The following is a 17,612-nucleotide window of genomic DNA, read 5'->3' on the forward strand; positions in this document are numbered from 1 at the left end:
CAGTTGGTCTTCTGTATAAGCTGGAATCCTGAAGAAGTAGGTGCCAACAGATGTGTTGGCAAAGTAAGTGCAAGCAGGCAAAGAAGAACAAAGCCTTGCTTCTTCCATTGTTCTTATGTAGGTCTCCAGCAGAAGGCATGGCCCAGATTAAAGGTGTGCCTCAAGATCTAGATTAAATGAGTGCAATTTCCAGCCTCAAGATGTGGGTTGTGCCTTCCATTTCTAGACTGTGGTTTATTCCAGATACAGTCAAGTTGTCAGCTAGAAGGTAGTCATCACAATGGTTAACTAATTGCCCTGGAAGTTGCAATAATTATCTTTTTGGTCCCAGGCTTTGAACATGCATCAGAGCAAAGTTTATCATCTGTAAGATGATATATCTTCTTCTCTCAGCCCTGGAATCATTCATAGAAAACTGATGAAACCAGGAATAATGTCTTTGGCTTATGATGTTTTATTTATTTATCTTGGAAATAATTTACCATAGAATCTTCATAAACTACAGAAAGTAGATGCAAATAAACTTGGACTGTATTTACCCCTGAGAAAATTATTGACCAATATCTGTTATTAAAATATGAAAAATAGAATCAAGAAGGAGACAACAGAGTAGGATGGTCTAGGTCCAGGTGGATTGGGTGGATTTTGTCTTATCTTGGAGGGCAGTTTAAATCTTTATTAATTGGCAGTGAATTTGTTGTATGTATGTATTGTGGAACGGGAATTCAACGTATAAATCTAATTGCTAAATTACAAGTTTCTGGAACCAGGCTAAAGAGGACAGCATGTGAAAGAAATGACTGAGAGACAGTTAAGCATCTGGTTCTGTTGCCTGCAAGGGCCTGCAGAATGATGTGTGTGTGTGTGTGTGTGTGTGTGTGTGTGTGTGTGTGTGTGTGTGTGTGTGTGTGTGGTGTGTAGTGGTGGGAACCACATGGAAAGAGCGGCTAAAGGGAGACAGCCAGAAGAGGGCAGTTTGTGGACCTTGTGGTAGGGTAGCACCTGGGGTGAGTGGATCCAGCTCACAAGAACTGATAGAAAATGTTCCTTTTTAATCTTACCACAACATTCTCCATTTTGCATCTCCACCTGAAGTCCTTATTTTCTCTTGTTTTGGGTTTTAATTTATCTTGGCCCCTCTTCCTCCCCTCTCACATTTTACAGCTCCCACCCCACCTCTTACTTTGTGATAAACAGCTGCCCTCTCTCTCTTCAGCTCAGGCAGCAGTAACATAATAACACAGACAGGAGGCAGAAACAGTCACTGAAGTCCACTGCTGGCAAGTCTAGAAAGGCCAAACTCACGCCTAGTTGAAGCCCAGTGTGGTGATGCATGCCTCTGATCCCAGCACTGGGAGGCAGAGGTACGAGGATGTCTGAGTTCGAAGCCAGCCTGGTCTACAAAGCAAGTTCTAGGACAACTATGGCTCCACAGAGAAACCATGCTTGAAAAACCAAAAATAAAACAAATGAGTAAGCAAAACCCCCACAAAATGAAATGTGTTGAGTTGGCTCCTTGTGGGTTACCCAGTTTGGATGGCTGCCATCTTGCTGCTGTGTGGTATCCCTTACGTGGTAGAAAGACAGATTAGCTTTTCTTCCTTCAGGTAGTCTTCCCCTGAGTTACATCTCCTATCCCTTCCTCTTCCTACAAGGGCTCTAAACAATCCTAGGGTGTGCTCCCGTGATCTTTTCTTCACCAAACTGCTCCCCAAAAGCCGCACCCCTGAGTGTCATCATATCAGGCTATAATGTTATAGTTTCAACATGTGCTTGTTTGTTTGTTTGTTGGTATTGAGACAGGGTCTCATCTAACCCAGACTGGTCTTGAACTTAATATATAGTCAAGATCGACTTTTAACTTTGAATCCTCCTGTGTCTAACCCCTGAGCACTACCTTCTCCAATTTATACAGTGCTGCAGACCAAATTCAGAGAGCCAAGCATGCTAGGCAAACCCTTCCTCAACCAGCTACACCTCTAGCCTCATGTATGGATCTTAGAGGAGGTCACTTCCCTAATACAGAGGCTTATTACAAAAAAAATAATTTAAACAACCTTGGCCTGGTGGCTCACATACATACATACAATCCTAGTATGTGAGAGGCCAGGGTGGAGGGAGTCTCAAAAGTTAGGAGCCAGCCTGGAGTACAGGGTGACTTTCTAGCAAACCTGGGAGACCAAAGTAAACATGGAGAGTTGGGTTTGGGTTGACAGCTCAGGGGTTAGTGGCATTTGCTGCTCTTGCAGGAGACCTGAGTTCTGTTCCCAGCACCCACAATGGGCAGCTCTCAACTCTCTATGGTTCCAGTTCCACGAGTTCTGATGCCCACTTCTGGACCTGCCTGACCTTTCACATACATGGTGCACATACAGACAAGTGGGCACACACATGTGCAAATAAAGAAAAAGTATATTAAAGTAAAATAGAATACTGTAGGGAATCTGGGCTTAGCGGCACAGGCCTGTAGCACCTCAGCTACTTGGGAGCCTGAGGCAGAAGGATTCGAGGTTCAAGCCAAGCCTGGTCCAATTATGGGGTGGCTGGAGATGTGTCCAGAGATAAAAGATCCTGCCTAACATGTATAAGGCCTCTAGGTTAAATCTCCAGGTCTGCACCCCATTCCCAAAAATATTCCGTGTGGTGGGGGGGTGTTGTGTGTGTGTTATGTGTGTGTGTGTGTTATCTTTTATATACCCATGTAGATACTGCAGCTTCTAATTACTCCCTTAAAGAAGAGTCCCCAGACTGGTAAAACCATTCTGGAAATCAGTCTGGAGGTTCCTCAGAAAATTGGACATTGGACTGCCTGAGGATCCAGCTATACCTCTCTTGGGCATATACCCACAAGATGCCCCAATATATAAAAAAGACACGTGCTCCACTATGTTCATAGCAGCCTTATTTATAATAGCCAGAAGCTGGAAAGAACCCAGATGCCCTTCAACAGAGGAATGGATACAGAAAATGTGGTACATCTACACAATGGAATATTACTCAGCTATCAAAAACAATGTCTTTATGAAATTCATAGACAAATGGTCGGAACTGGAAAATATCATCCTGAGTGAGGTAACCCAATCACAGAAAAACACACATAGTATGCACTCCTTGATAAGTGGCTATTAGCCCAAATGCTAGAATTACCCTAGATGTCTAGAACACATGAAACTCAAGACAGATGATCAAAATGTGAATGCCTCACTCCTTCTTTAAAAGGGGGAACAAGAATACCCTTGGCAGGGAATAGAGAGGCAAAGATTAAAACAGAGACAGAAGGAACACCCATTCAGAGCCTGCCCCACATGTGGCCCATACATATACAGCCACCCAATTAGACAAGATGGATGAAGCAAAGAAGTGCAGACCGACAGGAGCCGGATGTAGATCGCTCCTGAGAGACACAGCCAGAATACAGCAAATACAGAAGCGAATGCCACCAGCAAACCACTGAACTGAGAACGGGACCCCCGTTGAAGGAATCAGAGAAAGAACTGGAAGAGCTTGAAGGAGCTCGAGACCCCTTATGAACAACAATGCCAAGCAACCAGAGCTTCCAGGGACTAAGCCACTACCTAAAGACTACACATGGACTGACCCTGGACTCTGACCTCATAGGTAGCAATGAGTATCCTAGTAAGAGCACCAGTGGAAGGGGAAGCTCTTGGTCCTGCTAAGACTGAACCCCCAGTGAACGTGATTGTTGGGGGAAGGGCAGCAATGGGGGGAGGGTGGGGAGGGGAATATCCATAAAGAAGGGGAGGGGAAGGGATTAGGGGGATGTTTGCCCTGCAACCAGGAAAGGGAATAACATTCAAAATGTAAATAAGAAATACTCAAGTTAATAAAAAAAATTAAAAGAAAAAAAGAAAAAAGAAAAAAATAAAGGAATCAAAAAAAAAGAGTCCCCAGATATTTCAAAGGAATTTAATAAGAAATGAAATCTCAGTCTCAGCATATTAGAATTTACTGGCTACCTCCCAAGAAGGCTCAGAGGCATAAACAAATTGATCCCTAGGGGTGAAAAGAAGAGGGTTTGGCCACACCCCCTAGATTATCCTACAGAGCCAGAATGCTAGTTTACTAAAAAATGGGTCAGTAGCATGAAGACCAGAAAGAAGGCCTGCCCCCAGCCAGAGCATCCTCTGCTCTTCAGCGGAGGAGCTGTGGAGAGATTGACTGGGGATCTGGAGCAAGGGTTTAAGTAGCCTTAAGTTGCATACATCTATGGGGCCAATGGGACTGGGGATGTAGCTCAAGTCAGAGCACTCACCTGGATGAATGGCTGCAGCAGTGGGCTTGATGCTCAATGCAGAGAAAAGGGAAAATGACATCAGGGGCTGGGGAGATGGCTCATTGAGAAAAGCGCTTTTATGCAAGATGAGTTCCAACCCACCCCTCCCCCATGCCCTATGTCCCCTATAAAAAAGCTGGGGGTGGTGGCAGATGTTTGCTTGTAATCCAAGCATGGAGATGGAGACAGGACCCCTGGCCAGTTAACCTAGCCTGCTTGGCAAACTTCTGGCTAGTGCAATGGCCGCCATCTCAAAACACACATCCAAAGTTGACCTCTGACCTCCAGAGACTCATGACAATGTGTACACATGCATATGTACACACACCAACATGCATACATATAAACACGCACAAAAAGAAAAGAGGAAGACATCAGCCAAAGACTCTACTGAATATGTTCATGGTAGTACGAAGCCATTGCTGCCAGGGACAAATGCAGGGGCTTAGGGGTCAGGGTACCACTCCCTCTGCAGTGCTTGAAAGGGCCATCCTATATTGGTCTGTTTCTATTTATGGGATTCAGTGGTTTGCTGACTCCTGTCCATAAACACATTGTTCCTTCAGGCATGTGAATATTTGGCAGTAAAGCTATTTATCCTGTCTCCTAGCACTTGTACCCAAATCCCGGTTCAGTAGGTTCCTAAAGACTATTCACTAACTGCAGACAAAACAGGTCCTGGTCAAATGTGTATTTTCGGGGGAGTTTATAGTGTTTACCAGAGTTTTAAGAAGAGATTTCTATTCGATAGTGGGGAGTGTTTGCCACTCTCTCACTCCATCCCCCACCATGCCAGTCTTTGACAGGAATTGGGCTTTTCTGGATGTGATCCCATCTAATCCCCACTGAGCGCAAGCCTGAGCAAGCTGAGGAAACATCTCCCTAAAGTGACTTAGAAAATATCTTACCTGGACTAGTCAGTGTTTGTGCTGTGGGTGAGCCTTCCTTATCCTTTGGTATTTCTGCATGAAGGGGCAGAAGAAACACAGGCAACATATGCCACATGGCACTGTGGATTTGTTCTAACCAGAGGCTGGGCCAGGAACAAACTCCTGTCACTTGTTTTCTTTTCTTGTTCACTTGGATCTGTCCATGCTGAAGTTACCTTGTGAAAGAGCACCTCCTGGCCCATCTCATGTACTGTGTTCTGGATGCCACCTTCTGCAGACACCCTTCCTTCCCAAGGCGCCCTGCTCTGTTCTTCCTTCTATCCCTGCAGTGTCTAGAGTCTCTAGGCTCTCTAGACCTTGTTGGGTTGTTATTTATCAAAAGTGGCAAGCACCAGTGATCCCCATTGTCTTAGCCACTGTTCTATTGCTATGAAAAGACAGGCTCTTTGGAGGCTTGCTTACAGTTTTAGAGGTTTAGCCCATTGTCATGCTGGAAAGCATGGTGTCACACAGGCAGACACGGTACTGGAGAAGTAGCTTAGAGTTCTACATCCAGATCCACAAGCAGCAGAAAGAGAGAGACACTGGACCTTCCTTGAGCTTCTTTCTGAAGCATCAAAGTCCACACCCCCCCGCCATGGCACACTTCCTTGAAGTAGAAACTTAAGGGTTCATTGGAAAGTCAGTTGGATGGTGCTTTGCTGGGGCAAACACATGAAGGAGTGTTTTCCTGAAGAGGACACAGGTGAAAGGCTAAGGCAGACTTGTGAAGGAACGTTTCACTGAAGCAGATACAGGAGAGAGGATGTTGTGCTAAAGCAAGCATATGAAAGGACACATGATGAAGAATTCTATGCTAACGACATGCATGATGGTCCAACTTACATTGTGTAGCTGAGATGCACTTGTCAAGGTGTCGTAGACAGAAATGGACCAAAAAACTTCTGGGGGTGTGCTGCAGTTTCTTGCTGCTTCCTCGGACTCAGGCTGATTGGCAGAGTGATGTCAGCTGAGATAGATGCATGTGCTGAGGCAAGTCCCATGGAGGACAAATGATGTTTGGAGAGTATAAATAGGACTTGCCGGACAGCTACTGAAACAGAGCTTGGCTTGCTATATAGCTGGCTATGCAAAACTTGTGGGTCTCGAGTCTTCACTGATCTTCACTCAAGAGAGGCACAGCTGAGAACTTCTCCTGCTGTCCCTCTTGGTCCCTCCTGCCAAGGCCTGCCTATCCCTGCTAGGTCATGCCACCACTTCTGATTTATGTTTGCTATTCTGGCTCTAACCAAACTGGACTGCTAGTATATCCGTAAAGTGTTTGCGAGTGGATTGAGCAGCCGCTGCTAATCTGTGAACTGAACTGCTGATTTCCAGACAACAGAGATGGGACTTGCTCCAAAGAACCTGTATCCTTTCTTCGGTGGGTGGTGGGCTACAAGGGAGGTTAAAGCATTTAAGAACCATCATGAAAAATAGGTTTAGAAAAGATTACAGTTATACTTCCTCCTAAAAAAATATGGAAAATAGATCATGATTCTACATTTGAAGAGAAAATTTGATAGCCTTTTGGATATCAAACTGTCCCCTCCTCATTCTTTTTTCTTCCTCTTTTAAGAATGTTTCCTCTTTTATTTAAGACATTCTTTTCTCAAACAATATGTCCTGATTACAGTTTCACCTCCTTATACTCCTCCAAGTTCCTCCCAGCCTACCCTCCCCTCCCATCCACTCTCCAGCTGTCTGCTCCTGATTACTGGGTTTCTTTCATTGACTCTTATCTTCTTACCTTAGCTCTGAGGTTGTTTTACTGCTGAGAGTTTCCTCTGGGATGGGCAGTCACTTTGTGTCACTGCTATTTCTGACAACTGTTTCATACCTGTGTGGGGCTCCGGCTTTAGATGGAAGCATTGCTTTGGCTCTGGCTCCAGAGCAGGCTGTGGTTTGGGCTCTAGAGCTTGAAGACTGGAAGCAGGTAGACAAGTAGATTCTACAGTTTACAGTAAGCATGTGACACTGAGCTGTGTGAGTTCTTGGCTTAGTCTAGAGGGCATTCTGGCCTCTGTAAGGCTAGATGTCCTAAGAAGACACATGGAGATTTTGCTGGTCAGGTGATCTCAATTTGGCAAGTGGATTTGCATAAGACTTCCCATAGTAGATGATTTCCTAGAGGCTGGGGAGGGATAGTGTGCTGGAGTTGCAGTTCTCCAACCTCACATTGATCTGTCTGATATGGACATTATGAAAGAACTGTACTTGAAGGTCTCAGACTTTAGGTGAAAGTCCAAGTTTGTGTTGAGAGAAAACCAAGGTTGTGGTGAAAGACTGAGAATGGGCTGGGGTTGGGATTACAGGCCTTTGACCTTACACAGAGCTGGTTGAGTTCACACAGGCTCAGGCTTTAGTGAACTGCTAAGCTGTTGCAAAATTCTATTTATTTTCTGAGCTGTTTCTTTCATTTCTGTGGACATAACTGCTTAAAGGAGCCTGAATACTGTTAATTAGCAAAAATCAATTGGTGGGTTTTTGGTGTTTCTGAGATTGAATTTGTAATTTCATAAGTCAGAATTTGTTAACATCATTGTACAGTAGATACGCAAGATTCTACTGAGTCATGACCACAAGCTACAAGTATTTTCAAACCTAAATGTTTCACTCCTCACTTTTAGGAAAGGTAAGGGGAAGAATAGTATATTTATATTTTAATTAACGTAATTTTAAATCAAGGCTTATGAATAACTTGCTTGCTCTTGTTTGTAACAATTGAGTCTGTTTCACATTCTAAAGTAGAGAGTGAAAGGTGAAAAACATTTTGATGATTATAAACTCCTTTTAGTGACTGAACTTCTGGATAAATATGCTTTCCTCTCTTTGAATCTCTCATCAAAATTTCCTTTAGCCTCTTCATGGAAACCTTTGTATCTACAAAACTCAAAACCAAAAGATCCACTGTGGGCTTCTGAACAGTCAGGCACCAGTGGAAAAGAGAGGCTCAACATTAGGCAAGTTGATATAACATGTTTGGTGCATAACCTTCTGTCTTTTATTGAAGTGACTTACATGTCCAGTTGAAAAATATGTGAAGTTTCTGTTCAGGCCATCTAGGACTTCCATATTTTCTGGAGGCAACTGGTTTTCAAATACGAATTTCACAAGGAGAAAATGTTTTCACAAATTTAACTTATAAACATGCCAATTTTGAAAACATAAACTAATTGGATTGGTACAGATGCAATTTTCAAAATATCTGATAAATCTGTAAAAGTAATGAAAGGCATGGAACAAAATAAACAGGTTATCAGGAACTATTAGTCAGAATTTTTAAAATTAGTTTTTTTGTGCATCTTTTAGTTAATACTTTCAGAAGTTCACATGATCAACGGATTATTCCCCAGCTACCACCCCTCCCACTTGCTACTTTACTCACTCTCTCTTCTAACTGAGAGTTTACTTTTTCTTTATCATCTTTTGTCATTAAACCCATTTTGTACTGTCTACTTATTTTTGGTATTGAGATAGCCATACTGTGTGGTCAACTATCAGTGGTTACATCATTAAGGCAATCAAATACACCAATAACTGCCCAATTGGTAACTTAATTACATGTGCACCTTACCCCTTCTTGCTAGAATTTTGTCTAGCTGGAGCTTGTAAATGTCTTGTGTATTCTGTTACAATCCCTGTGAGTTTAAGTGCACATCTGCCCTGTTGTGTCTGAAAAACACTATTTCCTTCATGTTATCAGCACATCCATTTTTTTTTATAATCTTGCTGCCTCTTCTTCTTCAAAGATCCCCGAGCCTTTGGGTGAAATATATTGAAAGTATTCTCCCTGAGGAGACTCAAACCTAGCTGTAGAATAAACAAAAATGATGTCATTCAATGACCACAGTGCTGTGTAACCTAAAAGTTCTGAAGAACCATGAACAAAATTTTTAAATATAGAAGTTCATCTACTAATTTGCCTAAATAGAGTTATATTTGAACAATGTGCTTTCAAGTAAACTTTAGGACAGGAGATGTCCAGATACAAATTATATGTCAGGATACAATAACTGACTTGAAGAACACCTCATTCTCTAAATATGTGGCATTTTAAACCTCAAAATGACTTTCAAGAAAAAACCCAAAAAGGTCTTAGGGAGAAAAGTCAAGGATCATCAATCAATTAGACTGAAAAAGCATGAACTGACATTCATTCAAGACAAATAAATGCATGAGCCCTGAAGTGTGTGAAAAGTTAGGGGAATTCAAAGATATGAATAATAATTTATAAAATATAATCACTCAGTAGAAATCCCCGTTTCTGAAAACAGAGCTGATATTTGTACAAATCTGACTTAGTGATAGATATAAATCTCTATGTTTTCTTTCAGATGATGCTTCCTCTATTATTTGGTATAATCTGGGAGAAGAGTTTAAATAAAAATAATTAATTTTTAAAATTTTATTTAATCTTTTTTTACACTCTAAATTTTATCCTCCTCCTAGTCCATCTGACCCCACCCCCCTCTCCACGAGGATGTCCCCACCTCCCCATCCCATTCTCCCTATCCCCTATCCCTGGGACCTCCCTTCTCTTGAGGGTTAGATACATCTTCTCTGACTGAACCCAGACCCAGAAGTCCTCAACTATATATGTGTTGGGTGCCTCATCTCAGCTGGTATATGCTGCCTGGTTAGTGGTCCAGTGACTGGGAGATCCCAGGGATCCAGGTTAACTGAGATGGCTGGTCCTCCTACAGGGTGGTCCTCCTCCTCATCTTCTTCCAGCTTTTCCCTAATTCAACCACAGAGGTCAGCAGCTTCTGTCCATTGGTTGGGTATAAATGTCTGCATCCAACTCTTTCAGCTGCTCATTGGATCTTTTGGAGGTCAGTCATGATAGGTCTCTCTTTGTGAGCACCCCAAACCTATCTGGGCATGTCACTGTACCTCTTTTTCCTCAGGCTCTTCTCCACTTTTCCCTGCAGTTCTTTCAGACAGGAACTATTATGTGTCAGAGTTTTTGACTGTGAGTTGGCAACCCCATCTCTCACTTGATGCTCTGTCTTTCTGCTGGAAGTGAGCTCTACAAGTTCTCTCCCCATGATAGAGCACTTCATCCAAGGTCTCTCCTTTTGAGTCCTGAGGATCTCTTACCTCCCAGGTCTCTGGTACATTCTGGAAGGTCCCCCTACCTCCTACCTCCCTTTTTTTTTTTTCGGAGCTGGGGACCGAACCCAGGGCCTTGCGCTTCCTAGGTAAGCGCTCTACCACTGAGCTAAATCCCCAGCCTCCTACCTCCCAAGGTTGTCTATTTCCATTCTTTCGGCTGGCCCTAAGGACTTCAGTCATTTCTCCCCCACCTAATACCTGATCATGTCCACCTCTTCCCCTCCCTATCCCTCTTTTCACCCAGATCCATCCCTCCACCATCCCATGATTGCTTTCTTCTCCCTCCCAAGTGGGATTGAGGCATCCTCACTTGAGCCCTATGGCTTGTTAAGCTTCCTGAGTTCTGTGAACTGTGTCTTGGATATTCTGTACATTTTTGACTCATATCCACTTATAAGTGAGTACATACTATGCATATCCTTTGGGGTCTGATTTACGTCACTCAGGACGATATTTTCTAGTTCCATCCATTTAGGATGTCCTCATTCTTCATTTTGAAAAACAAGGACAAATAAGTTATTTAAACTACAGAAAAGTTCTATTGAGAAGAATTTTATTCTACCAAGCTGAAATTCATCTGAAATAGCAAAACAGAGTTCCATAATAACCAACAGGTGATGATGTGATATGACCCTGAGGTGGAGTAAACTCTACCCATCTTGTCTCCTATTCCAGCATGGTACTAGCCTGAAGAGACAGAACTGGAATCAGGTGACTGGGCAAACTAGTTGGGTCCCCACTCCACCTACATCCATTTTCCATTGATCCTGCAACAACAACATCATTAATGTTGCTTCATGAAGTTCCACAACCTGATGTGTTAGATTTATTTCCTCTCATTGATCTGACTGAACAGATACTGTTTCTTTTTCTCTTTCCAAGACACGAGAATAACTGAAATCATAACATCTAAACTTGTTCCAATTTCAAGCAACAGAATGAACCCTTTTGTTTTATCTTTGTATTTGCAGGTTTGGGAATGTGCATGAACATGTATGAGAGTGCAGGTATACACATGCCTCAGCATGGAGATCAGAGGACAACCTCAGGAGCCAGTCCTTGCTACTTAACTGCCACGTTTTTTTTCAAACACTTCTCTTCATGTTCACTGCTGAGTGTGCCAGACTAGCTTAGCCACAAGAATCCATGGATTCTCCCATCTGTTTCTCCTACCCCACTATAGAAACTAGGATTAAAGACTCGGGCTACTACATAGGCTTTTAACCTGACTCTAGGGATTGGAATCCAGATCCTTACGCATGAAGCACTGTAGTGGGAATTTTGTTTACTTTAAAAACCCAATTATGTTATGTATGTTTTCTTTGCTTTAATGCAAGGTCTGGGATGTGGGTTTTCTTCAGTTTGTTCGCAGCCATTAACTATGATTGTCTAGTGCTCTCAGAGGGGCATAATTTTTGTCAGCTGCAAATAGTTTAATTCTGGGGACAATGGAGAAGGAATTGATGCCATAAACTGGAAAGGATCAGTAGATGCTCAGAAGAAGAGGAGGAGGAGGAAGAAAAAGAAATCCAGCCCTACAAAGGATAATAGATGGAAAACTCCAACACAAGGAGGGAAACAACACCCTAGAATAAGCAAGAAAGTAATCTCCAGCCATTTGCCTACGAATTTCATAAAGTCGTTGTTTTTGATAGCTGAGTAATATTCCATTGTGTAGATGTACCACATTTTCTGTATCCATTCCTCTGTTGAAGGGCATCTGGGTTCTTTCCAGCTTCTGGCTATTATAAATAAGGCTGCAATGAACATAGTGGAGCACGTGTCTTTTTTATATGTTGGGGCATCTTTTGGGTATATGCCCAAGAGAGGTATAGCTGGATCCTCAGGCAGTTCAATGTCCAATTTTCTGAGAATCCTGAGTGAGCTAACCCAAACACAGAAAGACATACATGGTATGCACTCACTGATAAGTGGCTATTAGCCCAAATGCTTGAATTACCCTAAATGCCTAGAACAAATGAAACTCAAGACAGATGATCAAAATGTGAATGGTTCACTCCTTCTTTAAAAGGGGAACAAGAATACCCTTGGCAGGGAAGAGAGAGGCAAAGATTAAAACAGAGACTGAAGGAACACCCATTCAGAGCCTGCCCCACATGTGGCCCATACATATGCAGCCACCCAATTAGACAAGATGGATGAAGCAAAGAAGTGCAGACCGACAGGAGCCGGATGTAGATCGCTCCTGAGAGACACAGCCAGAATACAGCAAATACAGAGGCGAATACCAGCAGCAAACCACTGAACTGAGAATAGGACCCCCGTTGAAGGAATCAGAGAAAGAACTGGAAGAGCTTGAAGGGGCTCGAGACCCCATATGTACAACAATGCCAAGCAACCAGAGCTTCCAGGGACTAAGCCACTACCTAAAGACTATACATGAACTGACCCTGGACTCTGACCTCATAGGTAGCAATGAATATCCTAGTAAGAGCACCAGTGGAAGGGGAAGCCCTGGGTCCTGCTAAGACTGAACCCCCAGTGAACTAGACTGTTGGGGGGAGGGGGACAATGGGGGGAGGGTGGGGAGGGGAACACCGATAAGAAAGGGGAGGGGGGAGGGGGATGTTTGCCCGGAAACTGGGAAAGGGAATAACACTCGAAATGTATATAAGAAATACTCAAGTTAATAATAAAAAAAGAAAGAAAAAAGAAAAAAAAATTAACGAAAAAAAAAAAAGAAAGTAATCTCCTTGAAACAAAACCAAAAGAAGAGAGAGAAACAAACATAATTCCACCTCTAACAACAAAAATAGCAGGAAACAACAATCACTATTGCTTACTATCTCTTAACATCAATGAACTCAATTCCCCAATTAAAGAAAATAGAATAACAGACTACATATGTAAAGAGGACTCAGCATTTTACTGCATACAGGAAACAAACCTCAGAAACAAATAAAGACACTACCTCAGTGTAAAAGTCTGGAAAACAACTTGCCAAGCAAATGGTCCCAAGAAACAAGCTGGAGTAGCTATTCTAATATCAAATAAAATTGACTTTCAACCAAAGGTTATCAAAAAAGATAAGGAAGGACCCTTCTTATTCATCAAAGGAAAAGTCCACCAAGATAAACTTTCAATCATGAATATTAATGCTCCAAATGCAAGGGCACCTACACTCATAAAAGAAATCTTACTAAAGCTCAAAGCACACATTGCACCTCACAAAATAATAGTAGGAGATTTCAACACCCACTTTATCAATGGACAGATCGTGGAAACAGAAATTAAACAGAGACATGGAGAAACTATTAGAAGTTATGAACCAAATGGACTTAACAGATTTTTATAGAACATTTCATCCTAAAACAAATGAATAAACCTTATTCTCAGCACCTCATGGTACCTTCTCCAAAACTGATCATATTATGAGTCACAAGACAGGCCTCAACAGATACAAGAAGATTGAAATAATCCCATGTATCCCATCAGATCACCACAGTCTAATGCTAGTCTTCAATAACAACAAAAAGGACAGAGAGGCCACATATACAAGGAAGTGGAACAGTGCTCTACTCAATGATAACTTGGTCAAGGAAAAAATAATTGAAGACTTTTTAGAATTTACTGAAAATATAGGAACAAAATACCCAAACTCATCAGATACAATGAAAGCACTGCTAACAGGAAAACACATAGCTCTGAGTGCCTCTACAAAGAAATAGGAGAGAGCATACATCAGTAGCTTGACAGTAAACCTAAAAGTTCTAGAACAAAAAAAAATACACCAAAGAGGAGTAGAAGGCAGGAAATAATCAAACTCAGGGCTGAAATCAACCAAGTAAAAATGCAAAGGACTATACAAAGAATCAACAAAACCAGGAGCTTGTTCTTTGAGAAAATCAACAAGATATATAAACCCTCAGCCAGACTAACCAGAGGGCACAGAGAAGGTATCCAAATTAATAAAATCAGAAATCAAGAGGGAGACATAACAACAGAATCTGAGGAAATTAAAAAAATCATCAGATCCTACTACAAAAGCCTGTATTCAACAAAACTGGAAAATCTGGAGGAAATGGACAACTTTCTAGAAAAAAACCAGGTATCAAAGTTAAATCAAGATCAGATAAACCATCTAAACAATTCCATACTGCCTAAAGAAATAGAAGTAGTTTTTAAAAGTCTCCCAACCAAAAGAGCCCAAGACCAGATGGGTTTAGTGCAAAATTCTTTCAGACCTTCATAGATGACTTCATACCAATACTGTCCAAACTATTCCACAAAATAAAAACAGACAGAGCACCTACCAAAGTCATTCTATGAAGCCACAATTATGTGTTTACCCAAACCACACAAAGACCTCACAAAGAAAGAGGACTGGAGACAAGTATCCCTTATGAATATCAACACAAAAGTACTCAATAAAGTTCTTGCAAACTGAATCCAAAACACATGATCAAGAAGTCTTCATCCCGGGTTGGGGATTTAGCTCAGTGGTAGAGCACTTGCCTAGCAAGCGCAAGGCCCTGGGTTCGGTCCCCAGCTCCGAAGAAAAAAGAAAAAAGAAAGAAAAAAGAAGTTTTAATCCCAGGGATGCAGAGATGGTTCAATATTTGCAAATCTATCAATGGAATCCACTATATAAACAAACTCAAAGAATAAACGACATAATCATTTCATCAGATGCTGAGAGAGCACTAAACAAAATTATACACCTCTTCATGATAAAAGTCCTGGAAAGATCAGGAATTCAAGGGCCATGTCTAAGCATAGTAAAAGCCATATACAGCAAACCAGTAGCTAACATTAATCTAAATAGAGGGAAAGTTGAAATAATCCCAAAAAATTGGGGATTAGACAAGGCTGCCCACTCTCTCCCTAATTATTCAATATAGTACTCGAAGTCCTAGCCAGAGCAATCAGAAAACAAAAGGAGACCAAAGGGATATAAATTGGAAAGGAAGAAGTCAAAATATCCCTATTTGTAGATGATATGATAGTATAATTCAATGACCCCAAAATTTCCACCAGAGAACTACTAAACCTGATAAACAACTTTAGCAAAGTGCCTGGGTATAAAATAAACTCAAACAAATCATTAGCTTTCCTCTACTCAAAGCATAAACAGGCTGAGAAAGAATTAGGGAGACAACAACCTTCACAGTAGTCACAAATGTCGTAAAATACCTTTGTGTGACTCTAATCAAACAAGTGAAAAATCTGTATGACAAGAACTTCAGGTCTCTGAAGAAAGAAATTGAAGAAGATCTCAGAAGTTAGAAAGATCTCCCATGCTCATGGATTGGCAGGATTAATATAGTAAAGATGACCATTTTGCCAAAAGAAATCTACAGATTCAAAGCAGCCCCATCAAAATTCCAACTCAAATTCATAGAGTTAGAAACACCAGTTTTCAAATTTATTTAAAATTACAAAAAACCCAGGATAGTGAAAACTATCCTCAACAATAAAAGAACTTCTGGGGGGATCATCATCACTGACCTCAAGCTGTATTACAGAGCAGTAGTGATAAAACTGTATGGTATTGCTACAGAGATATGCAGGTAGATCACTGGAACAGAATTGAAGACCCCGAAATGAACCCACACACCTATGGTCACTTGATCTTTGACAAAGGTGCTAAAACCATCCAGTGGAAAAAAGATAGTATTTTCAACATATGGTGCTGGTTCATCTGGAAGTCAGCATGTAGAAGAATGCAAATTGAACCATTCTTATTCCCCTGTACAAAGCTTAAGTCCAAGGGGTTCAAGGACCACATAAAACCAGATACAAACTAATAGAAAAACAAGTGGGGAAGAGTCTCAAACACAAGGGCACTGGGGAAAATTTCCTGAAAAGATCACCAATGACTTATGCTCTAAGATCAAGAATATACAAATGGGATCTCATAAAACTGCAAGGCTTCTGTAAGGCAAAGGAAACTGTCATTAGGACAAAATGGCAACCAACAGATTGGGAAAAGATCTTTACCAATCCTACATTTGATAGAGGGCTAATGTCCAATATATACAAAGAACACAAGAAGTTAGATTCCAGAGAGCCAAAATACCCTATTAAAAATGAGGTACAGAGCTAAACAAAGAAATCTCTGCTAAGGAATATTGAATGGTTGAGAAGCACCTAAAGAAATGTTCAACATCGTTAGTCATCAGAGAAATGCAAATCAAAACAACCCTAAGATTCCCCCTCACTCCAATGAGGATGGCTAAGATCAAAATTCAGGTGACAACAGATGCTAGCGAGGATGTGTAGAAAGAGGAACATCCTTCCATTCTTGGTGGATTTGTAAGCTGATACAACCACTCTGGAAATCAGTCTGGAGGTTCCTCAGAAAATTGGACATTGCACTAAGTCAGGACCCAGCTATACCTCTCCTGGGCATATACCCAAAAGATAATCCAACATACAACAAAGACACATGTTTCACTATGTTCATCGCAGCCTTATTTATAATAGCCAGAAACTAGAAAGAACCCAGATGCCCTTCAACACAGGAAAGGATACAGAAAATATGGTACATCTACACAATAGATTACTACTCAGCTATCAAAAAAATGACTTCATGAAATTCATAGGCAAATAGATGGAAGTAGAAAATATCCTGAGTGAGGTAACCCAATCACAGAAAAACACACATTTTATGCACTCACCGATAAGTGGATATTAGCCCAAAAACTCGAATTACCCAAGATACAATCCAAAGACCACATGAAGCTCAAGTGAAGGACACACAAAGTGCAGATGCTTCAGTCCTTCTTAAATGGGGGAACAAAAATATTCATAGGAGGAGATATGAAGGCAAAGTTTGGAGTAGAGACTGAAGGAATGGCCAATCATGCCTGCCTTACCTGGGGATCCAGCCTATATATACACAGCCACCAAAACTAGACAATATTGATAAAGCCAAGAAGTGCATGCTGAAAGGAGCCTGATATAGCTGTCTCCTGAGAGGCTCAGCCAGAACATGACAAATGCACAGGCGAATGGTAGCAGTAAACCATTGAATTGAGAACAGAGTCGCCATTGGAGGAGTTAGAGAAAGGATTGAAGGAACTGAAGGGGCTTGCAACCCCATAAGAACAGTAATGCCCACCAACCAGAGCTCCCAGGAACTAAACCACTACCCAAAAACTATACATGGACAGACCCATGGCTCTAGCTGAATATGTAGCAGAGGATGGCCTTGTTGGGCACCAATGGAAGGAAAAGCCCTTGGTCCTGCCAAGCTGGACACCCCAGTGTGGGAGAATGTTGGAGGGGCATGAAGGTGGGGTGGTTGG

At 41.7% G+C, this 17,612-nt stretch overlaps 1 long non-coding RNA gene across 21 annotated transcripts in view; it reads right to left on the bottom strand.

Moving 5' to 3' along the window:
- The window catches only part of LOC134482872 (uncharacterized), a 51,962-nt gene extending 44,595 nt beyond the window's left edge, over window positions 1–7,367 (bottom strand). For 2 of the 21 annotated variants that reach the window (XR_010059522.1, XR_010059521.1), the window contains exons 1-2: window positions 6,974–7,365; window positions 6,070–6,619 (exon numbers count right to left, since the gene is read on the bottom strand). This is a non-coding gene — a long non-coding RNA (uncharacterized LOC134482872). Of the gene's footprint in view, window positions 1–6,069; window positions 6,620–6,973 lie in introns of all 21 variants that reach the window. The other 19 variants (XR_010059504.1, XR_010059501.1, XR_010059510.1 and 16 more) reach the window with 18 other exon arrangements.
- Between the last annotated feature and the right edge of the window lie 10,245 nt (window positions 7,368–17,612).

The sequence above is a fragment of the Rattus norvegicus genome, chromosome 17 (genome assembly GCF_036323735.1).
Source record: "Rattus norvegicus strain BN/NHsdMcwi chromosome 17, GRCr8, whole genome shotgun sequence".
Classification (NCBI taxonomy): domain Eukaryota; kingdom Metazoa; phylum Chordata; class Mammalia; order Rodentia; family Muridae; genus Rattus; species Rattus norvegicus.